Source organism: Dermacentor albipictus, chromosome 6, assembly GCF_038994185.2.
Source record: "Dermacentor albipictus isolate Rhodes 1998 colony chromosome 6, USDA_Dalb.pri_finalv2, whole genome shotgun sequence".
Classification (NCBI taxonomy): Eukaryota; Metazoa; Arthropoda; class Arachnida; order Ixodida; family Ixodidae; genus Dermacentor; species Dermacentor albipictus.
In genome coordinates, this window is record NC_091826.1 from 89,568,091 (window position 1) to 89,594,663 (window position 26,573).

Sequence of the window (26,573 nt, forward strand, 5' to 3'; positions counted from 1 at the left end):
CAAGAAAGGCTTCGTTTTCAACAAAGCGTACTACACAGCCACAGTTGACGTGTTTGTGGCAAGTAAACTTAGCGGTAAATACTGGTTACTACCAGCAACTAAAAAAATTACAAGTAAATGAGTATCTGCTAGTACCAGCCACTCAAAAATTTTGCAACAAAGATACACAGCCAGTACCTTGAGCTCACCAAAAAATTGCATCCATATGTGTGGCTCTTAGTACGAGCAACTCAGAAATTTGTAAAAAAGAAAATTAAATTGGCTGTTAGTAGCAGTACCTCACGAAAATGAAAACAAAGTGACTGGTTGTGAGTACAAGCAGCTCGAAAAGATAAGAAACGAAATTCGTCGGTGCTAGCACGAGCAGCCATAATTGATTAGGGAAAAACTTGCTGCAAGGACCAAGCGCTTAACGTACTGGTTTATGTTTTCCAAGATGACGGTCTCATGAGAATTCTCGCTTATAGGCGTGAAAGCAAACGGACGCCAAAAGTGTAAGCATGTACAGACAAAACCATTGCTCAAGGTTCTTGAAGACAACTCACGTGACGGCACTCGTCACTGACCCCTCGGATCGCAATATTTCGCTGTAAACGCTGCCGTAACTTGGAATACGCATTGTTTATTTTTTTCCCTCCCCTCTTACCTTTCCTTTACCATTTTCTGCTCTCTCGCGCTCGAATATGCACGGTAAATAACCACGTGCAACCTGTTTGTCCCCCCCCCCTGCCTTTTTTTTCTGGTTCTCCCCTTTCTACTTCAACCGCGCTTACGGCACGTGCGTCCGTGTCGAGGTCACTGCCCACTTCGCCTTTCGAGTGCCTCCTTTTGGGAAAGTGGGTTCAAGGAACGAGGTGGAAAGAGGGAAGGCCAACAGAAAACTGCGTTTCCCTTAGACCGAATCATTGTGTTCTCGGTTCCTGCACGGGCTGGACTGCTCTTCCTGTTTCTCTGATTCCAGTGTCATTCGGGTAAGCAAACGGTGCTACGTATCAAGCAGGATGAGTGATGCCGACTTTGTTCTTTCCGCAGCGTTGAGCAAGCTCCGAGACATACGCAAATCTAAGAGGCACGAGGGAATATGGCGTCGATTGCTTCTCGAGAGACTAGTTGGGAAGCTGACCGCCATGCTGGAAACCGCCTGCAAGGAAGCTGACGGGGAAGCTTTGCGAGTGCAAGTAGATGTTCGTCAACGGGGACAAAAGCGGAAGCGTGTTGGGGAGGAGGTCGAGGAAAGGGATGGGAAGCGTCGCCAGAGTTCGGCTGAGCTTCGGTGGAGGGAGGAACGTGCTCGGGAGTTTATCGCCGCACTTCCGCCCTGCAAGATTGACATGGACGCACTGGACGAGGAGCTTGGACCGGAACCTGATATCGAGTTCCTGGATGACTGAGCCAGTTCATCGAGTCTAGCGCAACGTCTTTTATATCCTCACCCCCTTGTAATGCCATATGAGCAGTTTGCGTTCTTGTGTTCAGTCCGGGCTATTTCTTTTCATTATTGCCATCATTGCCCAGTTACACCGATATAGGACACTTAACAAGCGCCGTTTTCTCGTATTTTGTTCTTTGTGGAAAGAACTCCTGCAGCTGCATGTGTTGCGCACAACTCTGCAGTGTATACACGATATTGAAATTTCAGCAGATTTCAATATTTTTGCGTGCGCATCAGTGTACCCAGAGCAAGTTTCCATTAATTTGTTACATTTAAGTGTTCCATTGAGGCATTTTATTTCATTTGCGGTGCAGTCTGCCAGATACAGTCTATTCCTTCTTTTGTCGCACGTTTACTTATATCTAGTGTTTTCGACGTATTGTTTGTAAATATCCTCGTCTCAAGAAAGGCTTCGTTTTCAACAAAGCGTACTACACAGCCACAGTTGACGTGTTTGTGGCAAGTACACTTAGCGGTAATTACTGGTTACTACCAGCAACTAAAAAAAATTACAAGTAAATGAGTATCTGCTAGTACCAGCCACTCAAAAATTTTGCAACAAAGATACACAGCCAGTACCTTGAGCTCACCAAAAAATTGCATCTATATGTGTGGCTCTTAGTACGAGCAACTCAGAAATTTGTAAAAAAGAAAATTAAATTGGCTGTTAGTAGCAGTACCTCACGAAAATGAAAACAAAGTGACTGGTTGTGAGTACAAGCAGCTCGAAAAGATAAGAAACGAAATTCGTCGGTGCTAGCACGAGCAGCCATAATTGATTAGGGAAAAACTTGCTGCAAGGACCAAGCGCCTTACGTACTGGTTTATGTTTTCCAAGAGGACGGTCTTATGAGAATTCTCGCTTATAGGCGTGAAAGCAAACGGACGCCAAAAGTGTAAGCATGTACAGACAAAACCATTGCTCAAGGTTCTTGAAGACAACTCACGTGACGGCACTCGTCACTGACCCCTCGGATCGCAATATTTCGCTGTAAACGCTGCCGTATCTTGGAATACGCATTGTTTATTTTTTTCCCTCCCCTCTTACCTTTCCTTTACCATTTTCTGCTCTCTCGCGCTCGAATATGCACGGTAAATAACCACGTGCAACCTGTTTGTCCCCCCCTCCCCTGCCTTTTTTTTCTGGTTCTCCCCTTTCTACTTCAACCGCGCTTACGGCACGTGGGCACGTGCGTCCGTGTCGAGGTCACTGCCCACTTCGCCTTTCGAGTGCCTCCTTTTGGGAAAGTGGGTTCAAGGAACGCGGTGGAAAGAGGGAAAGCCAACAGAAAACTGCGTTTCCCTTAGACCGAATCATTGTGTTCTCGGTTCCTGCACGGGCTGGACTGCTCTTCCTGTTTCTCTGATTCCAGTGTCATTCGGGTAAGAAACGGTGCTACGTATCAGGCAGGATGAGTGATGCCGGCTTTGTTCTTTCCGCAGCGTTGAGCAAGCTCCGAGACATACGCAAATCTAAGAGGCACGAGGGAATATGGCGTCGATTGCTTCTCGAGAGACTAGTTGGGAAGCTGACCGCCATGCTGGAAACCGCCTGCAAGGAAGCTGACGGGGAAGCTTTGCGAGTGCAAGTAGATGTTCGTCAACGGGGACAAAAGCGGAAGCGTGTTGGGGAGGAGGTCGAGGAAAGGGATGGGAAGCGTCGCCAGAGTTCGGCTGAGCTTCGGTGGAGGGAGGAACGTGCTCGGGAGTTTATCGCCGCACTTCCGCCCTGCAAGATTGACATGGACGCACAGGACGAGGAGCTTGGACCGGAACCTGATATCGAGTTCCTGGATGACTGAGCCAGTTCATCGAGTCTATCGCAACGTCTTTTATATCCTCACCCCCTTGTAATGCCATATGAGCAGTTTGCGTTCTTGTGTTCAGTCCGGGCTATTTCTTTTCATTATTGCCATCATTGCCCAGTTACACCGATATAGGACACTTAACAAGCGCCGTTTTCTCGTATTTTGTTCTTTGTGGAAAGAACTCCTGCAGCTGCATGTGTTGCGCACAACTCTGCAGTGTATACACGATATTGAAATTTCAGCAGATTTCAATATTTTTGCGTGCGCATCAGTGTACCCAGAGCAAGTTTCCATTAATTTGTTACATTTAAGTGTTCCATTGAGGCATTTTATTTCATTTGCGGTGCAGTCTGCCTGATACAGTCTATTCCTTCTTTTGTCGCACGTTTTCTTATATCTAGTGTTTTCGACGTATTGTTTGTAAATATCCTCGTCTCAAGAAAGGCTTCGTTTTCAACAAAGCGTACTACACAGCCACAGTTGACGTGTTTGTGGCAAGTAAACTTAGCGGTAATTACTGGTTACTACCAGCAACTAAAAAAATTACAAGTAAATGAGTATCTGCTAGTACCAGCCACTCAAAAATTTTGCAACAAAGATACACCGCCAGTACCTTGAGCTCACCAAAAAATTGCATCTATATGTGTGGCTCTTAGTACCAGCAACTCAGAAATTTGTAAAAAAGAAAATTAAATTGGCTGTTAGTAGCAGTACCTCACGAAAATGAAAACAAAGTGACTGGTTGTGAGTACAAGCAGCTCGAAAAGATAAGAAACGAAATTCGTCGGTGCTAGCACGAGCAGCCATAATTGATTAGGGAAAAACTTGCTGCAAGGACCAAGCGCTTAACGTACTGGTTTATGTTTTCCAAGATGACGGTCTTATGAGAATTCTCGCTTATAGGCGTGAAAGCAAACGGACGCCAAAAGTGTAAGCATGTACAGACAAAACCATTGCTCAAGGTTCTTGAAGACAACTCACGTGACGGCACTTGTCACTGACCCCTCGGATCGCAATATTTCGCTGTAAACGCTGCCGTATCTTGGAATACGCATTGTTTATTTTTTTCCCTCCCCTCTTACCTTTCCTTTACCATTTTCTGCTCTCTCGCGCTCGAATATGCACGGTAAATAACCACGTGCAACCTGTTTGTCCTCCCCCCTGCCTTTTTTTTCTGGTTCTCCCCTTTCTACTTCAACCGCGCTTACGGCACGTGCGTCCGTGTCGAGATCACTGCCCACTTCGCCTTTCGAGTGCCTCCTTTTGGGAAAGTGGGTTCAAGGAACGCGGTGGAAAGAGGGAAGGCCAACAGAAAACTGCGTTTCCCTTAGACCGAATCATTGTGTTCTCGGTTCCTGCACGGGCTGGACTGCTCTTCCTGTTTCTCTGATTCCAGTGTCATTCGGGTAAGCAAACGGTGCTACGTATCAAGCAGGATGAGTGATGCCGACTTTGTTCTTTCCGCAGCGTTGAGCAAGCTCCGAGACATACGCAAATCTAAGAGGCACGAGGGAATATGGCGTCGATTGCTTCTCGAGAGACTAGTTGGGAAGCTGACCGCCATGCTGGAAAACGCCTGCAAGGAAGCTGACGGGGAAGCTTTGCGAGTGCAAGTAGATGTTCGTCAACGGGGACAAAAGCGGAAGCGTGTTGGGGAGGAGGTCGAGGAAAGGGATGGGAAGCGTCGCCAGAGTTCGGCTGAGCTTCGGTGGAGGGAGGAACGTGCTCGGGAGTTTATCGCCGCCCTTCCGCCCTGCAAGATTGACATGGACGCACTGGACGAGGAGCTTGGACCGGAACCTGATATCGAGTTCCTGGATGACTGAGCCAGTTCATCGAGTCTAGCGCAACGTCTTTTATATCCTCACCCCCTTGTAATGCCATATGAGCAGTTTGCGTTCTTGTGTTCAGTCCGGGCTATTTCTTTTCATTATTGCCATCATTGCCCAGTTACACCGATATAGGACACTTAACAAGCGCCGTTTTCTCGTATTTTGTTCTTTGTGGAAAGAACTCCTGCAGCTGCATGTGTTGCGCACAACTCTGCAGTGTATACACGATATTGAAATTTCAGCAGATTTCAATATTTTTGCGTGCGCATCAGTGTACCCAGAGCAAGTTTCCATTAATTTGTTACATTTAAGTGTTCCATTGAGGCATTTTATTTCATTTGCGGTGCAGTCTGCCAGATACAGTCTATTCCTTCTTTTGTCGCACGCTTTCTTATATCTAGTGTTTTCGACGTATTGTTTGTAAATATCCTCGTCTCAAGAAAGGCTTCGTTTTCAACAAAGCGTACTACACAGCCACAGTTGACGTGTTTGTGGCAAGTAAACTTAGCGGTAATTACTGGTTACTACCACCAACTAAAAAAATTACAAGTAAATGAGTATCTGCTAGTACCAGCCACTCAAAAACTTTGCAACAAAGATACACAGCCAGTACCTTGAGCTCACCAAAAAATTGCATCTATATGTGTGGCTCTTAGTACGAGCAACTCAGAAATTTGTAAAAAAGAAAATTAAATTGGCTGTTAGTAGCAGTACCTCACGAAAATGAAAACAAAGTGACTGGTTGTGAGTACAAGCAGCTCGAAAAGATAAGAAACGAAATTCGTCGGTGCTAGCACGAGCAGCCATAATTGATTAGGGAAAAACTTGCTGCAAGGACCAAGCGCTTAACGTACTGGTTTATGTTTTCCAAGATGACGGTCTTATGAGAATTCTCGCTTATAGGCGTGAAAGCAAACGGACGCCAAAAGTGTAAGCATGTACAGACAAAACCATTGCTCAAGGTTCTTGAAGACAACTCACGTGACGGCACTCGTCACTGACCCCTCGGATCGCAATATTTCGCTGTAAACGCTGCCGTTTCTTGGAATACGCATTGTTTATTTTTTTCCCTCCCCTCTTACCTTTCCTTTACCATTTTCGGCTCTCTCGCGCTCGAATATGCACGGTAAATAACCACGTGCAACCTGTTTGTCCCCCCCCCTGCCTTTTTTTTCTGGTTCTCCCCTTTCTACTTCAACCGCGCTTACGGCACGTGCGTCCGTGTCGAGGTCACTGCCCACTTCGCCTTTCGAGTGCCTCCTTTTGGGAAAGTGGGTTCAAGGAACGCGGTGGAAAGAGGGAAGGCCAACAGAAAACTGCGTTTCCCTTAGACCGAATCATTGTGTTCTCGGTTCCTGCACGGGCTGGTTACTACTAGTTATTACTGGTTACTACCAGCAACTAAAAAAATTACAAGTAAATGAGTATCTGCTAGTACCAGCCACTCAAAAATTTTGCAACAAAGATACACAGCCAGTACCTTGAGCTCACCAAAAAATTGCATCTATATGTGTGGCTCTTAGTACGAGCAACTCAGAAATTTGTAAAAAAGAAAATTAAATTGGCTGTTAGTAGCAGTACCTCACGAAAATGAAAACAAAGTGACTGGTTGTGAGTACAAGCAGCTCGAAAAGATAAGAAACGAAATTCGTCGGTGCTAGCACGAGCAGCCATAATTGATTAGGGAAAAACTTGCTGCAAGGACCAAGCGCTTAACGTACTGGTTTATGTTTTCCAAGATGACGGTCTTATGAGAATTCTCGCTTATAGGCGTGAAAGCAAACGGACGCCAAAAGTGTAAGCATGTACAGAAAAAACCATTGCTCAAGGTTCTTGAAGACAACTCACGTGACGGCACTCGTCACTGACCCCTCGGATCGCAATATTTCGCTGTAAACGCTGCCGTATCTTGGAATACGCATTGTTTATTTTTTTCCCTCCCCTCTTACCTTTCCTTTACCATTTTCTGCTCTCTCGCGCTCGAATATGCACGGTAAATAACCACGTGCAACCTGTTTGTCCCCCCCCCCCTGCCTTTTTTTTCTGGTTCTCCCCTTTCTACTTCAACCGCGCTTACGGCACGTGCGTCCGTGTCGAGGTCACTGCCCACTTCGCCTTTCGAGTGCCTCCTTTTGGGAAAGTGGGTTCAAGGAACGCGGTGGAAAGAGGGAAGGCCAACAGAAAACTGCGTTTCCCTTAGACCGAATCATTGTGTTCTCGGTTCCTGCACGGGCTGGACTGCTCTTCCTGTTTCTCTGATTCCAGTGTCATTCGGGTAAGCAAACGGTGCTACGTATCAAGCAGGATGAGTGATGCCGACTTTGTTCTTTCCTCAGCGTTGAGCAAGCTCCGAGACATACGCAAATCTAAGAGGCACGAGGGAATATGGCGTCGATTGCTTCTCGAGAGACTAGTTGGGAAGCTGACCGCCATGCTGGAAACCGCCTGCAAGGAAGCTGACGGGGAAGCTTTGCGAGTGCAAGTAGATGTTCGTCAACGGGGACAAAAGCGGAAGCGTGTTGGGGAGGAGGTCGAGGAAAGGGATGGGAAGCGTCGCCAGAGTTCGGCTGAGCTTCGGTGGAGGGAGGAACGTGCTCGGGAGTTTATCGCCGCACTTCCGCCCTGCAAGATTGACATGGACGCACTGGACGAGGAGCTTGGACCGGAACCTGATATCGAGTTCCTGGATGACTGAGCCAGTTCATCGAGTCTAGCGCAACGTCTTTTATATCCTCACCCCCTTGTAATGCCATATGAGCAGTTTGCGTTCTTGTGTTCAGTCCGGGCTATTTCTCTTCATTATTGCCATCATTGCCCAGTTACACCGATATAGGACACTTAACAAGCGCCGTTTTCTCGTATTTTGTTCTTTGTGGAAAGAACTCCTGCAGCTGCATGTGTTGCGCACAACTCTGCAATGTATACACGATATTGAAATTTCAGCAGATTTCAATATTTTTGCGTGCGCATCAGTGTACCCAGAGCAAGTTTCCATTAATTTGTTACATTTAAGTGTTCCATCGAGGCATTTTATTTCATTTGCGGTGCAGTCTGCCAGATACAGTCTATTCCTTCTTTTGTCGCACGTTTTCTTATATCTAGTGTTTTCGACGTATTGTTTGTAAATATCCTCGTCTCAAGAAAGGCTTCGTTTTCAACAAAGCGTACTACACAGCCACAGTTGACGTGTTTGTGGCAAGTAAACTTAGCGGTAAATACTGGTTACTACCAGCAACTAAAAAAATTACAAGTAAATGAGTATCTGCTAGTACCAGCCACTCAAAAATTTTGCAACAAAGATACACAGCCAGTACCTTGAGCTCACCAAAAAATTGCATCTATATGTGTGGCTCTTAGTACGAGCAACTCAGAAATTTGTAAAAAAGAAAATTAAATTGGCTGTTAGTAGCAGTACCTCACGAAAATGAAAACAAAGTGACTGGTTGTGAGTACAAGCAGCTCGAAAAGATAAGAAACGAAATTCGTCGGTGCTAGCACGAGCAGCCATAATTGATTAGGGAAAAACTTGCTGCAAGGACCAAGCGCTTAACGTACTGGTTTATGTTTTCCAAGATGACGGTCTCATGAGAATTCTCGCTTATAGGCGTGAAAGCAAACGGACGCCAAAAGTGTAAGCATGTACAGACAAAACCATTGCTCAAGGTTCTTGAAGACAACTCACGTGACGGCACTCGTCACTGACCCCTCGGATCGCAATATTTCGCTGTAAACGCTGCCGTAACTTGGAATACGCATTGTTTATTTTTTTCCCTCCCCTCTTACCTTTCCTTTACCATTTTCTGCTCTCTCGCGCTCGAATATGCACGGTAAATAACCACGTGCAACCTGTTTGTCCCCCCCCCCTGCCTTTTTTTTCTGGTTCTCCCCTTTCTACTTCAACCGCGCTTACGGCACGTGCGTCCGTGTCGAGGTCACTGCCCACTTCGCCTTTCGAGTGCCTCCTTTTGGGAAAGTGGGTTCAAGGAACGAGGTGGAAAGAGGGAAGGCCAACAGAAAACTGCGTTTCCCTTAGACCGAATCATTGTGTTCTCGGTTCCTGCACGGGCTGGACTGCTCTTCCTGTTTCTCTGATTCCAGTGTCATTCGGGTAAGCAAACGGTGCTACGTATCAAGCAGGATGAGTGATGCCGACTTTGTTCTTTCCGCAGCGTTGAGCAAGCTCCGAGACATACGCAAATCTAAGAGGCACGAGGGAATATGGCGCGATTGCTTCTCGAGAGACTAGTTGGGAAGCTGACCGCCATGCTGGAAACCGCCTGCAAGGAAGCTGACGGGGAAGCTTTGCGAGTGCAAGTAGATGTTCGTCAACGGGGACAAAAGCGGAAGCGTGTTGGGGAGGAGGTCGAGGAAAGGGATGGGAAGCGTCGCCAGAGTTCGGCTGAGCTTCGGTGGAGGGAGGAACGTGCTCGGGAGTTTATCGCCGCACTTCCGCCCTGCAAGATTGACATGGACGCACTGGACGAGGAGCTTGGACCGGAACCTGATATCGAGTTCCTGGATGACTGAGCCAGTTCATCGAGTCTAGCGCAACGTCTTTTATATCCTCACCCCCTTGTAATGCCATATGAGCAGTTTGCGTTCTTGTGTTCAGTCCGGGCTATTTCTTTTCATTATTGCCATCATTGCCCAGTTACACCGATATATTACACTTAACAAGCGCCGTTTTCTCGTATTTTGTTCTTTGTGGAAAGAACTCCTGCAGCTGCATGTGTTGCGCACAACTCTGCAGTGTATACACGATATTGAAATTTCAGCAGATTTCAATATTTTTGCGTGCGCATCAGTGTACCCAGAGCAAGTTTCCATTAATTTGTTACATTTAAGTGTTCCATTGAGGCATTTTATTTCATTTGCGGTGCAGTCTGCCAGATACAGTCTATTCCTTCTTTTGTCGCACGTTTTCTTATATCTAGTGTTTTCGACGTATTGTTTGTAAATATCCTCGTCTCAAGAAAGGCTTCGTTTTCAACAAAGCGTACTACACAGCCACAGTTGACGTGTTTGTGGCAAGTAAACTTAGCGGTAATTACTGGTTACTACCAGCAACTAAAAAAATTACAAGTAAATGAGTATCTCCTAGTACCAGCCACTCAAAAATTTTGCAACAAAGATACACAGCCAGTACCTTGAGCTCACCAAAAAATTGCATCTATATGTGTGCCTCTTAGTACGAGCAACTCAGAAATTTGTAAAAAAGAAAATTAAATTGGCTGTTAGTAGCAGTACCCCACGAAAATGAAAACAAAGTGACTGGTTGTGAGTACAAGCAGCTCGAAAAGATAAGAAACAAAATTCGTCGGTGCTAGCACGAGCAGCCATAATTGATTAGGGAAAAACTTGCTGCAAGGACCAAGCGCTTAACGTACTGGTTTATGTTTTCCAAGATGACGGTCTTATGAGAATTCTCGCTTATAGGCGTGAAAGCAAACGGACGCCAAAAGTGTAAGCATGTACAGACAAAACCATTGCTCAAGGTTCTTGAAGACAACTCACGTGACGGCACTCGTCACTGACCCCTCGGATCGCAATATTTCGCTGTAAACGCTGCCGTATCTTGGAATACGCATTGTTTATTTTTTTCCCTCCCCTCTTACCTTTCCTTTACCATTTTCTGCTCTCTCGCGCTCGAATATGCACGGTAAATAACCACGTGCAACCTGTTTGTCCCCCCCCTGCCTTTTTTTTCTGGTTCTCCCCTTTCTACTTCAACCGCGCTTACGGCACGTGCGTCCGTGTCGAGGTCACTGCCCACTTCGCCTTTCGAGTGCCTCCTTTTGGGAAAGTGGGTTCAAGGAACGCGGTGGAAAGAGGGAAGGCCAACAGAAAACTGCGTTTCCCTTAGACCGAATCATTGTGTTCTCGGTTCCTGCACGGGCTGGACTGCTCTTCCTGTTTCTCTGATTCCAGTGTCATTCGGGTAAGCAAACGGTGCTACGTATCAAGCAGGATGAGTGATGCCGACTTTGTTCTTTCCGCAGCGTTGAGCAAGCTCCGAGACATACGAAAATCTAAGAGGCACGAGGGAATATGGCGTCGATTGCTTCTCGAGAGACTAGTTGGGAAGCTGACCGCCATGCTGGAAACCGCCTGCAAGGAAGCTGACGGGGAAGCTTTGCGAGTGCAAGTAGATGTTCGTCAACGGGGACAAAAGCGGAAGCGTGTTGGGGAGGAGGTCGAGGAAAGGGATGGGAAGCGTCGCCAGAGTTCGGCTGAGCTTCGGTGGAGGGAGGAACGTGCTCGGGAGTTTATCGCCGCACTTCCGCCCTGCAAGATTGACATGGACGCACTGGACGAGGAGCTTGGACCGGAACCTGATATCGAGTTCCTGGATGACTGAGCCAGTTCATCGAGTCTAGCGCAACGTCTTTTATATCCTCACCCCCTTGTAATGCCATATGAGCGGTTTGCGTTCTTGTGTTCAGTCCGGGCTATTTCTTTTCATTATTGCCATCATTGCCCAGTTACACCGATATAGGACACTTAACAAGCGCCGTTTTCTCGTATTTTGTTCTTTGTGGAAAGAACTCCTGCAGCTGCATGTGTTGCGCACAACTCTGCAGTGTATACACGATATTGAAATTTCAGCAGATTTCAATATTTTTGCGTGCGCATCAGTGTACCCAGAGCAAGTTTCCATTAATTTGTTACATTTAAGTGTTCCATTGAGGCATTTTATTTCATTTGCGGTGCAGTCTGCCAGATACAGTCTATTCCTTCTTTTGTCGCACGTTTTCTTATATCTAGTGTTTTCGACGTATTGTTTGTAAATATCCTCGTCTCAAGAAAGGCTTCGTTTTCAACAAAGCGTACTACACAGCCACAGTTAACGTGTTTGTGGCAAGTAAACTTAGCGGTAATTACTGGTTACTACCAGCAACTAAAAAAATTACAAGTAAATGAGTATCTGCTAGTACCAGCCACTCAAAAATTTTGCAACAAAGATACACAGCCAGTACCTTGAGCTCACCAAAAAATTGCATCTATATGTGTGGCTCTTAGTACGAGCAACTCAGAAATTTGTAAAAAAGAAAATTAAATTGGCTGTTAGTAGCAGTACCTCACGAAAATGAAAACAAAGTGACTGGTTGTGAGTACAAGCAGCTCGAAAAGATAAGAAACAAAATTCGTCGGTGCTAGCACGAGCAGCCATAATTGATTAGGGAAAAACTTGCTGCAAGGACCAAGCGCTTAACGTACTGGTTTATGTTTTCCAAGATGACGGTCTTATGAGAATTCTCGCTTATAGGCGTGAAAGCAAACGGACGCCAAAAGTGTAAGCATGTACAGACAAAACCATTGCTCAAGGTTCTTGAAGACAACTCACGTGACGGCACTCGTCACTGACCCCTCGGATCGCAATATTTCGCTGTAAACGCTGCCGTATCTTGGAATACGCATTGTTTATTTTTTTCCCTCCCCTCTTACCTTTCCTTTACCATTTTCTGCTCTCTCGCGCTCGAATATGCACGGTAAATAACCACGTGCAACCTGTTTGTCCCCCCCCTGCCTTTTTTTTCTGGTTCTCCCCTTTCTACTTCAACCGCGCTTACGGCACGTGCGTCCGTGTCGAGGTCACTGCCCACTTCGCCTTTCGAGTGCCTCCTTTTGGGAAAGTGGGTTCAAGGAACGCGGTGGAAAGAGGGAAGGCCAACAGAAAACTGCGTTTCCCTTAGACCGAATCATTGTGTTCTCGGTTCCTGCACGGGCTGGACTGCTCTTCCTGTTTCTCTGATTCCAGTGTCATTCGGGTAAGCAAACGGTGCTACGTATCAAGCAGGATGAGTGATGCCGACTTTGTTCTTTCCGCAGCGTTGAGCAAGCTCCGAGACATACGCAAATCTAAGAGGCACGAGGGAATATGGCGTCGATTGCTTCTCGAGAGACTAGTTGGGAAGCTGACCGCCATGCTGGAAACCGCCTGCAAGGAAGCTGACGGGGAAGCTTTGCGAGTGCAAGTAGATGTTCGTCAACGGGGACAAAAGCGGAAGCGTGTTGGGGAGGAGGTCGAGGAAAGGGATGGGAAGCGTCGCCAGAGTTCGGCTGAGCTTCGGTGGAGGGAGGAACGTGCTCGGGAGTTTATCGCCGCACTTCCGCCCTGCAAGATTGACATGGACGCACTGGACGAGGAGCTTGGACCGGAACCTGATATCGAGTTCCTGGATGACTGAGCCAGTTCATCGAGTCTAGCGCAACGTCTTTTATATCCTCACCCCCTTGTAATGCCATATGAGCAGTTTGCGTTCTTGTGTTCAGTCCGGGCTATTTCTTTTCATTATTGCCATCATTGCCCAGTTACACCGATATAGGACACTTAACAAGCGCCGTTTTCTCGTATTTTGTTCTTTGTGGAAAGAACTCCTGCAGCCGCATGTGTTGCGCACAACTCTGCAGTGTATACACGATATTGAAATTTCAGCAGATTTCAATATTTTTGCGTGCGCATCAGTGTACCCAGAGCAAGTTTCCATTAATTTGTTACATTTAAGTGTTCCATTGAGGCATTTTATTTCATTTGCGGTGCAGTCTGCCAGATACAGTCTATTCCTTCTTTTGTCGCACGTTTTCTTATATCTAGTGTTTTCGACGTATTGTTTGTAAATATCCTCGTCTCAAGAAAGGCTTCGTTTTCAACAAAGCGTACTACACAGCCACAGTTGACGTGTTTGTGGCAAGTAAACTTAGCGGTAATTAGTGGTTACTACCAGCAACTAAAAAAATTACAAGTAAATGAATATCTGCTAGTACCAGCCACTCAAAAATTTTGCAACAAAGATACACAGCCAGTACCTTGAGCTCACCAAAAAATTGCATCTATATGTGTGGCTCTTAGTAAGAGCAACTCAGAAATTTGTAAAAAAGAAAATTAAATTGGCTGTTAGTAGCAGTACCCCACGAAAATGAAACCAAATGACTGGTTGTGAGTACAAGCAGCTCGAAAAGATAAGAAACGAAATTCGTCGGTGCTAGCACGAGCAGCCATAATTGATTAGGGAAAAACTTGCTGCAAGGACCAAGCGCTTAACGTACTGGTTTATGTTTTCCAAGATGACGGTCTTATGAGAATTATCGCTTATAGGCGTGAAAGCAAACGGACGCCAAAAGTGTAAGCATGTACAGACAAAACCATTGCTCAAGGTTCTTGAAGACAACTCACGTGACGGCACTCGTCACTGACCCCTCGGATCGCAATATTTCGCTGTAAACGCTGCCGTATCTTGGAATACGCATTGTTTATTTTTTTCCCTCCCCTCTTACCTTTCCTTTACCATTTTCTGCTCTCTCGCGCTCGAATATGCATGGTAAATAACCACGTGCAACCTGTTTGTCCCCCCCCCTGCCTTTTTTTTCTGGTTCTCCCCTTTCTACTTCAACCGCGCTTACGGCACGTGCGTCCGTGTCGAGGTCACTGCCCACTTCGCCTTTCGAGTGCCTCCTTTTGGGAAAGTGGGTTCAAGGAACGCGGTGGAAAGAGGGAAGGCCAACAGAAAACTGCGTTTCCCTTAGACCGAATCATTGTGTTCTCGGTTCCTGCACGGGCTGGACTGCTCTTCCTGTTTCTCTGATTCCAGTGTCATTCGGGTAAGCAAACGGTGCTACGTATCAAGCAGGATGAGTGATGCCGACTTTGTTCTTTCCGCAGCGTTGAGCAAGCTCCGAGACATACGCAAATCTAAGAGGCACGAGGGAATATGGCGTCGATTGCTTCTCGAGAGACTAGTTCGGAAGCTTACCGCCATGCTGGAAACCGCCTGCAAGGAAGCTGACGGGGAAGCTTTGCGAGTGCAAGTAGATGTTCGTCAACGGGGACAAAAGCGGAAGCGTGTAGGGGAGGAGGTCGAGGAAAGGGATGGGAAGCGTCGCCAGAGTTCGGCTGAGCTTCGGTGGAGGGAGGAACGTGCTCGGGAGTTTATCGCCGCACTTCCGCCCTGCAAGATTGACATGGACGCACTGGACGAGGAGCTTGGACCGGAACCTGATATCGAGTTCCTGGATGACTGAGCCAGTTCATCGAGTCTAGCGCAACGTCTTTTATATCCTCACCCCCTTGTAATGCCATATGAGCAGTTTGCGTTCTTGTGTTCAGTCCGGGCTATTTCTTTTCATTATTGCCATCATTGCCCAGTTACACCGATATAGGACACTTAACAAGCGCCGTTTTCTCGTATTTTGTTCTTTGTGGAAAGAACTCCTGCAGCTGCATGTGTTGCGCACAACTCTGCAGTGTATACACGATATTGAAATTTCAGCAGATTTCAATATTTTTGCGTGCGCATCAGTGTACTCAGAGCAAGTTTCCATTAATTTGTTACATTTAAGTGTTCCATTGAGGCATTTTATTTCATTTGCGGTGCAGTCTGCCAGATACAGTCTATTCCTTCTTTTGTCGCACGTTTTCTTATATCTAGTGTTTTCGACGTATTGTTTGTAAATATCCTCGTCTCAAGAAAGGCTTCGTTTTCAACAAAGCGTACTACACAGCCACAGTTGACGTGTTTGTGGCAAGTAAACTTAGCGGTAATTACTGGTTACTACCAGCAACTAAAAAAATTACAAGTAAATGAGTATCTGCTAGTACCAGCCACTCAAAAATTTTGCAACAAAGATACACAGCCAGTACCTTGAGCTCACCAAAAAATTGCATCTATATGTGTGGCTCTTAGTAAGAGCAACTCAGAAATTTGTAAAAAAGAAAATTAAATTGGCTGTTAGTAGCAGTACCCCACGAAAATGAAAACAAAGTGACTGGTTGTGAGTACAAGCAGCTCGAAAAGATGAGAAACGAAATTCGTCGGTGCTAGCACGAGCAGCCATAATTGATTAGGGAAAAACTTGCTGCAAGGACCAAGCGCTTAACGTACTGGTTTATGTTTTCCAAGATGACGGTCTTATGAGAATTCTCGCTTATAGGCGTGAAAGCAAACGGACGCCAAAAGTGTAAGCATGTACAGACAAAACCATTGCTCAAGGTTCTTGAAGACAACTCACGTGACGGCACTCGTCACTGACCCCTCGGATCGCAATATTTCGCTGTAAACGCTGCCGTATCTTGGAATACGCATTGTTTATTTTTTTCCCTCCCCTCTTACCTTTCCTTTACCATTTTCTGCTCTCTCGCGCTCGAATATGCACGGTAAATAACCACGTGCAACCTGTTTGTCCCCCCCCCCCTGCCTTTTTTTTCTGGTTCTCCCCTTTCTACTTCAACCGCGCTTACGGCACGTGCGTCCGTGTCGAGGTCACTGCCCACTTCGCCTTTCGAGTGCCTCCTTTTGGGAAAGTGGGTTCAAGGAACGCGGTGGAAAGAGGGAAGGCCAACAGAAAACTGCGTTTCCCTTAGACCGAATCATTGTGTTCTCGGTTCCTGCACGGGCTGGACTGCTCTTCCTGTTTCTCTGATTCCAGTGTCATTCGGGTAAGCAAACGGTGCTACGTATCAAGCAGGATGAGTGATGCCGACTTTGTTCTTTCCGCAGCGTTGAGCAAGCTCCGAGACATACGCAAATCTAAGAGGCACGAGGGAATATGGCGTCGATTGCTTCTCGAGAGACTAGTTGGGAAGCTGACCGCCATGCTGGAAACCGCCTGCAAGGAAGCTGACGGGGAAGCTTTGCGAGTGCAAGTAGATGTTCGTCAACGGGGACAAAAGCGGAAGCGTGTTGGGGAGGAGGTCGAGGAAAGGGATGGGAAGCGTCGCCAGAGTTCGGCTGAGCTTCGGTGGAGGGAGGAACGTGCTCGGGAGTTTATCGCCGCACTTCCGCCCTGCAAGATTGACATGGACGCACTGGACGAGGAGCTTGGACCGGAACCTGATATCGAGTTCCTGGATGACTGAGCCAGTTCATCGAGTCTAGCGCAACGTCTTTTATATCCTCACCCCCTTGTAATGCCATATGAGCAGTTTGCGTTCTTGTGTTCAGTCCGGGCTATTTCTTTTCATTATTGCCATCATTGCCCAGTTACACCGATATAGGACACATAACAAGCGCCGTTTTCTCGTATTTTGTTCTTTGTGGAAAGAACTCCTGCAGCTGCATGTGTTGCGCACAACTCTGCAGTGTATACACGATATTGAAATTTCAGCAGATTTCCATATTTTTGCGTGCGCATCAGTGTACCCAGAGCAAGTTTCCATTAATTTGTTACATTTAAGTGTTCCATTGAGGCATTTTATTTCATTTGCGGTGCAGTCTGCCAGATACAGTCTATTCCTTCTTTTGTCGCACGTTTTCTTATATCTAGTGTTTTCGACGTATTGTTTGTAAATATCCTCGTCTCAAGAAAGGCTTCGTTTTCAACAAAGCGTACTACACAGCCACAGTTGACGTGTTTGTGGCAAGTAAACTTAGCGGTAATTACTGGTTACTACCAGCAACTAAAAAAATTACAAGTAAATGACTATCTGCTAGTACCAGCCACTCAAAAATTTTGCAACAAAGATACACAGCCAGTACCTTGAGCTCACCAAAAAATTGCATCTATATGTGTGGCTCTTAGTACGAGCAACTCAGAAATATGTAAAAAAGAAAATTAAATTGGCTGTTAGTAGCAGTACCTCACGAAAATGAAAACAAAGTGATTGGTTGTGAGTACAAGCAGCTCGAAAAGATAAGAAACGAAATTCGTCGGTGCTAGCACGAGCAGCCATAATTGATTAGGGAAAAACTTGCTGCAAGGACCAAGCGCTTAACGTACTGGTTTATGTTTTCCAAGATGACGGTCTTATGAGAATTCTCGCTTATAGGCGTGAAAGCAAACGGACGCCAAAAGTGTAAGCATGTACAGACAAAACCATTGCTCAAGGTTCTTGAAGACAACTCACGTGACGGCACTCGTCACTGACCCCTCGGATCGCAATATTTCGCTGTAAACGCTGCCGTATCTTGGAATACGCATTGTTTATTTTTTTCCCTCCCCTCTTACCTTTCCTTTACCATTTTCTGCTCTCTCGCGCTCGAATATGCACGGTAAATAACCACGTGCAACCTGTTTGTCCCCCCCCCCCTGCCTTTTTTTTCTGGTTCTCCCCTTTCTACTTCAACCGCGCTTACGGCACGTGCGTCCGTGTCGAGGTCACTGCCCACTTCGCCTTTCGAGTGCCTCCTTTTGGGAAAGTGGGTCAAGGAACGCGGTGGAAAGAGGGAAGGCCAACAGAAAACTGCGTTTCCCTTAGACCGAATCATTGTGTTCTCGGTTCCTGCACGGGCTGGACTGCTCTTCCTGTTTCTCTGATTCCAGTGTCATTCGGGTAAGCAAACGGTGCTACGTATCAAGCAGGATGAGTGATGCCGACTTTGTTCTTTCCGCAGCGTTGAGCAAGCTCCGAGACATACGCAAATCTAAGAGGCACGAGGGAATATGGCGTCGATTGCTTCTCGAGAGACTAGTTGGGAAGCTGACCGCCATGCTGGAAACCGCCTGCAAGGAAGCTGACGGGGAAGCTTTGCGAGTGCAAGTAGATGTTCGTCAACGGGGACAAAAGCGGAAGCGTGTTGGGGAGGAGGTCGAGTAAAGGGATGGGAAGCGTCGCCAGAGTTCGGCTGAGCTTCGGTGGAGGGAGGAACGTGCTCGGGAGTTTATCGCCGCACTTCCGCCCTGCAAGATTGACATGGACGCACTGGACGAGGAGCTTGGACCGGAACCTGATATCGAGTTCCTGGATGACTGAGCCAGTTCATCGAGTCTAGCGCAACGTCTTTTATATCCTCACCCCCTTGTAATGCCATATGAGCAGTTTGCGTTCTTGTGTTCAGTCCGGGCTATTTCTTTTCATTATTGCAATCATTGCCCAGTTACACCGATATAGGACACATAACAAGCGCCGTTTTCTCGTATTTTGTTCTTTGTGGAAAGAACTCCTGCAGCTGCATGTGTTGCGCACAACTCTGCAGTGTATACACGATATTGAAATTTCAGCAGATTTCCATATTTTTGCGTGCGCATCAGTGTACCCAGAGCAAGTTTCCATTAATTTGTTACATTTAAGTGTTCCATTGAGGCATTTTATTTCATTTGCGGTGCAGTCTGCCAGATACAGTCTATTCCTTCTTTTGTCGCACGTTTTCTTATATCTAGTGTTTTCGACGTATTGTTTGTAAATATCCTCGTCTCAAGAAAGGCTTCGTTTTCAACAAAGCGTACTACACAGCCACAGTTGACGTGTTTGTGGCAAGTAAACTTAGCGGTAATTACTGGTTACTACCAGCAACTAAAAAAATTACAAGTAAATGAGTATCTGCTAGTACCAGCCACTCAAAAATTTTGCAACAAAGATACACAGCCAGTACCTTGAGCTCACCAAAAAATTGCATCTATATGTGTGGCTCTTAGTACGAGCAACTCAGAAATATGTAAAAAAGAAAATTAAATTGGCTGTTAGTAGCAGTACCTCACGAAAATGAAAACAAAGTGATTGGTTGTGAGTACAAGCAGCTCGAAAAGATAAGAAACGAAATTCGTCGGTGCTAGCACGAGCAGCCCTAATTGATTAGGGAAAAACTTGCTGCAAGGACCAAGCGCTTAACGTACTGGTTTATGTTTTCGAAGATGACGGTCTTATGAGAATTCTCGCTTATAGGCGTGAAAGCAAACGGACGCCAAAAGTGTAAGCATGTACAGACAAAACCATTGCTCAAGGTTCTTGAAGACAACTCACGTGACGGCACTCGTCACTGACCCCTCGGATCGCAATATTTCGCTGTAAACGCTGCCGTATCTTGGAATACGCATTGTTTATTTTTTTCCCTCCCCTCTTACGTTTCCTTTACCATTTTCTGCTCTCTCGCGCTCGAATATGCACGGTAAATAACCACATGCAACCTGTTTGTCCCCCCCCCCTGCCTTTTTTTTCTGGTTCTCCCCTTTCTACTTCAACCGCGCTTACGGCACGTGCGTCCGTGTCGAGGTCACTGCCCACTTCGCCTTTCGAGTGCCTCCTTTTGGGAAAGTGGGTTCAAGGAACGCGGTGGAAAGAGGGAAGGCCAACAGAAAACTGCGTTTCCCTTAGACCGAATCATTGTGTTCTCGGTTCCTGCACGGGCTGGACTGCTCTTCCTGTTTCTCTGATTCCAGTGTCATTCGGGTAAGCAAACGGTGCTACGTATCAAGCAGGATGAGTGATGCCGACTTTGTTCTTTCCGCAGCGTTGAGCAAGCTCCGAGACATACGCAAATCTAAGAGGCACGAGGGAATATGGCGTCGATTGCTTCTCGAGAGACTAGTTGGGAAGCTGACCGCCATGCTGGAAACCGCCTGCAAGGAAGCTGACGGGGAAGCTTTGCGAGTGCAAGTAGATGTTCGTCAACGGGGACAAAAGCGGAAGCGTGTTGGGGAGGAGGTCGAGTAAAGGGATGGGAAGCGTCGCCAGAGTTCGGCTGAGCTTCGGTGGAGGGAGGAACGTGCTCGGGAGTTTATCGCCGCACTTCCGCCCTGCAAGATTGACATGGACGCACTGGACGAGGAGCTTGGACCGGAACCTGATATCGAGTTCCTGGATGACTGAGCCAGTTCATCGAGTCTAGCGCAACGTCTTTTATATCCTCACCCCCTTGTAATGCCATATGAGCAGTTTGCGTTCTTGTGTTCAGTCCGGGCTATTTCTTTTCATTATTGCAATCATTGCCCAGTTACACCGATATAGGACACATAACAAGCGCCGTTTTCTCGTATTTTGTTCTTTGTGGAAAGAACTCCTGCAGCTGCATGTGTTGCGCACAACTCTGCAGTGTATACACGATATTGAAATTTCAGCAGATTTCCATATTTTTGCGTGCGCATCAGTGTACCCAGAGCAAGTTTCCATTAATTTGTTACATTTAAGTGTTCCATTGAGGCATTTTATTTCATTTGCGGTGCAGTCTGCCAGATACAGTCTATTCCTTCTTTTGTCGCACGTTTTCTTATATCTAGTGTTTTCGACGTATTGTTTGTAAATATCCTCGTCTCAAGAAAGGCTTCGTTTTCAACAAAGCGTACTACACAGCCACAGTTGACGTGTTTGTGGCAAGTAAACTTAGCGGTAATTACTGGTTACTACCAGCAACTAAAAAAATTACAAGTAAATGAGTATCTGCTAGTACCAGCCACTCAAAAATTTTGCAACAAAGATACACAGCCAGTACCTTGAGCTCACCAAAAAATTGCATCTATATGTGTGGCTCTTAGTACGAGCAACTCAGAAATATGTAAAAAAGAAAATTAAATTGGCTGTTAGTAGCAGTACCTCACGAAAATGAAAACAAAGTGATTGGTTGTGAGTACAAGCAGCTCGAAAAGATAAGAAACGAAATTCGTCGGTGCTAGCACGAGCAGCCCTAATTGATTAGGGAAAAACTTGCTGCAAGGACCAAGCGCTTAACGTACTGGTTTATGTTTTCGAAGATGACGGTCTTATGAGAATTCTCGCTTATAGGCGTGAAAGCAAACGGACGCCAAAAGTGTAAGCATGTACAGACAAAACCATTGCTCAAGGTTCTTGAAGACAACTCACGTGACGGCACTCGTCACTGACCCCTCGGATCGCAATATTTCGCTGTAAACGCTGCCGTATCTTGGAATACGCATTGTTTATTTTTTTCCCTCCCCTCTTACGTTTCCTTTACCATTTTCTGCTCTCTCGCGCTCGAATATGCACGGTAAATAACCACATGCAACCTGTTTGTCCCCCCCCCCTGCCTTTTTTTTCTGGTTCTCCCCTTTCTACTTCAACCGCGCTTACGGCACGTGCGTCCGTGTCGAGGTCACTGCCCACTTCGCCTTTCGAGTGCCTCCTTTTGGGAAAGTGGGTTCAAGGAACGCGGTGGAAAGAGGGAAGGCCAACAGAAAACTGCGTTTCCCTTAGACCGAATCATTGTGTTCTCGGTTCCTGCACGGGCTGGACTGCTCTTCCTGTTTCTCTGATTCCAGTGTCATTCGGGTAAGCAAACGGTGCTACGTATCAAGCAGGATGAGTGATGCCGACTTTGTTCTTTCCGCAGCGTTGAGCAAGCTCCGAGACATACGCAAATCTAAGAGGCACGAGGGAATATGGCGTCGATTGCTTCTCGAGAGACTAGTTGGGAAGCTGACCGCCATGCTGGAAACCGCCTGCAAGGAAGCTGACGGGGAAGCTTTGCGAGTGCAAGTAGATGTTCGTCAACGGGGACAAAAGCGGAAGCGTGTTGGGGAGGAGGTCGAGGAAAGGGATGGGAAGCGTCGCCAGAGTTCGGCTGAGCTTCGGTGGAGGGAGGAACGTGCTCGGGAGTTTATCGCCGCACTTCCGCCCTGCAAGATTGACATGGACGCACTGGACGAGGAGCTTGGACCGGAACCTGATATCGAGTTCCTGGATGACTGAGCCAGTTCATCGAGTCTAGCGCAACGTCTTTTATATCCTCACCCCCTTGTAATGCCATATGAGCAGTTTGCGTTCTTGTGTTCAGTCCGGGCTATTTCTTTTCATTATTGCCATCATTGCCCAGTTACACCGATATAGGACACTTAACAAGCGCCGTTTTCTCGTATTTTGTTCTTTGTGGAAAGAACTCCTGCAGCTGCATGTGTTGCGCACAACTCTGCAGTGTATACACGATATTGAAATTTCAGCAGATTTCAATATTTTTGCGTGCGCATCAGTGTACCCAGAGCAAGTTTCCATTAATTTGTTACATTTAAGTGTTCCATTGAGGCATTTTATTTCATTTGCGGTGCAGTCTGCCAGATACAGTCTATTCCTTCTTTTGTCGCACGTTTTCTTATATCTAGTGTTTTCGACGTATTGTTTGTAAATATCCTCGTCTCAAGAAAGGCTTCGTTTTCAACAAAGCGTACTACACAGCCACAGTTGACGTGTTTGTGGCAAGTAAACTTAGCGGTAATTACTGGTTACTACCAGCAACTAAAAAAATTACAAGTAAATGAGTATCTGCTAGTACCAGCCACACAAAAATTTTGCAACAAAGATACACAGCCAGTACCTTGAGCTCACCAAAAAAATTGCATCTATATGTGTGGCTCTTAGTAAGAGCAACTCAGAAATTTGTAAAAAAGAAAATTAAATTGGCTGTTAGTAGCAGTACCCCACGAAAATGAAAACAAAGTGACTGGTTGTGAGTACAAGCAGCTCAAAAAGATGAGAAACGAAATTCGTCGGTGCTAGCACGAGCAGCCATAATTGATTAGGGAAAAACTAGCTGCAAGGACCAAGCGCTTAACGTACTGGTTTATGTTTTCCAAGATGACGGTCTTATGAGAATTCTCGCTTATAGGCGTGAAAGCAAACGGACGCCAAAAGTGTAAGCATGTACAGACAAAACCATTGCTCAAGGTTCTTGAAGACAACTCACGTGACGGCACTCGTCACTGACCCCTCGGATCGCAATATTTCGCTGTAAACGCTGCCGTATCTTGGAATACGCATTGTTTATTTTTTCCCTCCCCTCTTACCTTTCCTTTACCATTTTCTGCTCTCTCGCGCTCGAATATGCACGGTAAATAACCACGTGCAACCTGTTTGTCCCCCCCCCTGCCTTTTTTTTCTGGTTCTCCCCTTTCTACTTCAACCGCGCTTACGGCACGTGCGTCCGTGTCGAGGTCACTGCCCACTTCGCCTTTCGAGTGCCTCCTTTTGGGAAAGTGGGTTCAAGGAACGCGGTGGAAAGAGGGAAGGCCAACAGAAAACTGCGTTTCCCTTAGACCGAATCATTGTGTTCTCGGTTCCTGCACGGGCTGGACTGCTCTTCCTGTTTCTCTGATTCCAGTGTCATTCGGGTAAGCAAACGGTGCTACGTATCAAGCAGGATGAGTTATGCCGACTTTGTTCTTTCCGCAGCGTTGAGCAAGCTCCGAGACATACGCAAATCTAAGAGGCACGAGGGAATATGGCGTCGATTGCTTCTCGAGAGACTAGTTGGGAAGCTGACCGCCATGCTGGAAACCGCCTGCAAGGAAGCTGACGGGGAAGCTTTGCGAGTGCAAGTAGATGTTCGTCAACGGGGACAAAAGCGGAAGCGTGTTGGGGAGGAGGTCGAGGAAAGGGATGGGAAGCGTCGCCAGAGTTCGGCTGAGCTTCGGTGGAGGGAGGAACGTGCTCGGGAGTTTATCGCCGCACTTCCGCCCTGCAAGATTGACATGGACGCACTGGACGAGGAGCTTGGACCGGAACCTGATATCGAGTTCCTGGATGACTGAGCCAGTTCATCGAGTCTAGCGCAACGTCTTTTATATCCTCACCCCCTTGTAATGCCATATGAGCAGTTTGCGTTCTTGTGTTCAGTCCGGGCTATTTCTTTTCAATATTGCCATCATTGCCCAGTTACACCGATATAGGACACATAACAAGCGCCGTTTTCTCCTATTTTGTTCTTTGTGGAAAGAACTCCTGCAGCTGCATGTGTTGCGCACAACTCTGCAGTGTATACACGATATTGAAATTTCAGCAGATTTCAATATTTTTGCGTGCGCATCAGTGTACCCAGAGCAAGTTTCCATTAATTTGTTACATTTAAGTGTTCCATTGAGGCATTTTATTTCATTTGCGGTGCAGTCTGCCAGATACAGTCTATTCCTTCTTTTGTCGCACGTTTTCTTATATCTAGTGTTTTCGACGTATTGTTTGTAAATATCCTCGTCTCAAGAAAGGCTTCGTTTTCAACAAAGCGTACTACACAGCCACAGTTGACGTGTTTGTGGCAAGTAAACTTAGCGGTAATTACTGGTTACTACCAGCAACTAAAAAAATTACAAGTAAATGAGTATCTGCTAGTACCAGCCACTCAAAAATTTTGCAACAAAGATACACAGCCAGTACCTTGAGCTCACCAAAAAATTGCATCTATATGTGTGGCTCTTAGTACGAGCAACTCAGAAATATGTAAAAAAGAAAATTAAATTGGCTGTTAGTAGCAGTACCTCACGAAAATGAAAACAAAGTGATTGGTTGTGAGTACAAGCAGCTCGAAAAGATAAGAAACGAAATTCGTCGGTGCTAGCACGAGCAGCCCTAATTGATTAGGGAAAAACTTGCTGCAAGGACCAAGCGCTTAACGTACTGGTTTATGTTTTCCAAGATGACGGTCTTATGAGAATTCTCGCTTATAGGCGTGAAAGCAAACGGACGCCAAAAGTGTAAGCATGTACAGACAAAACCATTGCTCAAGGTTCTTGAAGACAACTCACGTGACGGCACTCGTCACTGACCCCTCGGATCGCAATATTTCGCTGTAAACGCTGCCGTATCTTGGAATACGCATTGTTTATTTTTTTCCCTCCCCTCTTACCTTTCCTTTACCATTTTCTGCTCTCTCGCGCTCGAATATGCACGGTAAATAACCACATGCAACCTGTTTGTCCCCCCCCCCCTGCCTTTTTTTTCTGGTTCTCCCCTTTCTACTTCAACCGCGCTTACTGCACGTGCGTCCGTGTCGAGGTCACTGCCCACTTCGCCTTTCGAGTGCCTCCTTTTGGGAAAGTGGGTTCAAGGAACGCGGTGGAAAGAGGGAAGGCCAACAGAAAACTGCGTTTCCCTTAGACCGAATCATTGTGTTCTCGGTTCCTGCACGGGCTGGACTGCTCTTCCTGTTTCTCTGATTCCAGTGTCATTCGGGTAAGCAAACGGTGCTACGTATCAAGCAGGATGAGTGATGCCGACTTTGTTCTTTCCGCAGCGTTGAGCAAGCTCCGAGACATACGCAAATCTAAGAGGCACGAGGGAATATGGCGTCGATTGCTTCTCGAGAGACTAGTTGGGAAGCTGACCGCCATGCTGGAAACCGCCTGCAAGGAAGCTGACGGGGAAGCTTTGCGAGTGCAAGTAGATGTTCGTCAACGGGGACAAAAGCGGAAGCGTGTTGGGGAGGAGGTCGAGGAAAGGGATGGGAAGCGTCGCCAGAGTTCGGCTGAGCTTCGGTGGAGGGAGGAACGTGCTCGGGAGTTTATCGCCGCACTTCCGCCCTGCAAGATTGACATGGACGCACTGGACGAGGAGCTTGGACCGGAACCTGATATCGAGTTCCTGGATGACTGAGCCAGTTCATCGAGTCTAGCGCAACGTCTTTTATATCCTCACCCCCTTGTAATGCCATATGAGCAGTTTGCGTTCTTGTGTTCAGTCCGGGCTATTTCTTTTCATTATTGCCATCATTGCCCAGTTACACCGATATAGGACACTTAACAAGCGCCGTTTTCTCGTATTTTGTTCTTTGTGGAAAGAACTCCTGCAGCTGCATGTGTTGCGCACAACTCTGCAGTGTATACACGATATTGAAATTTCAGCAGATTTCAATATTTTTGCGTGCGCATCAGTGTACCCAGAGCAAGTTTCCATTATTTTGTTACATTTAAGTGTTCCATTGAGGCATTTTATTTCATTTGCGGTGCAGTCTGCCTGATACAGTCTATTGCTTCTTTTGTCGCACGTTTTCTTATATCTAGTGTTTTCGACGTATTGTTTGTAAATATCCTCGTCTCAAGAAAGGCTTCGTTTTCAACAAAGCGTACTACACAGCC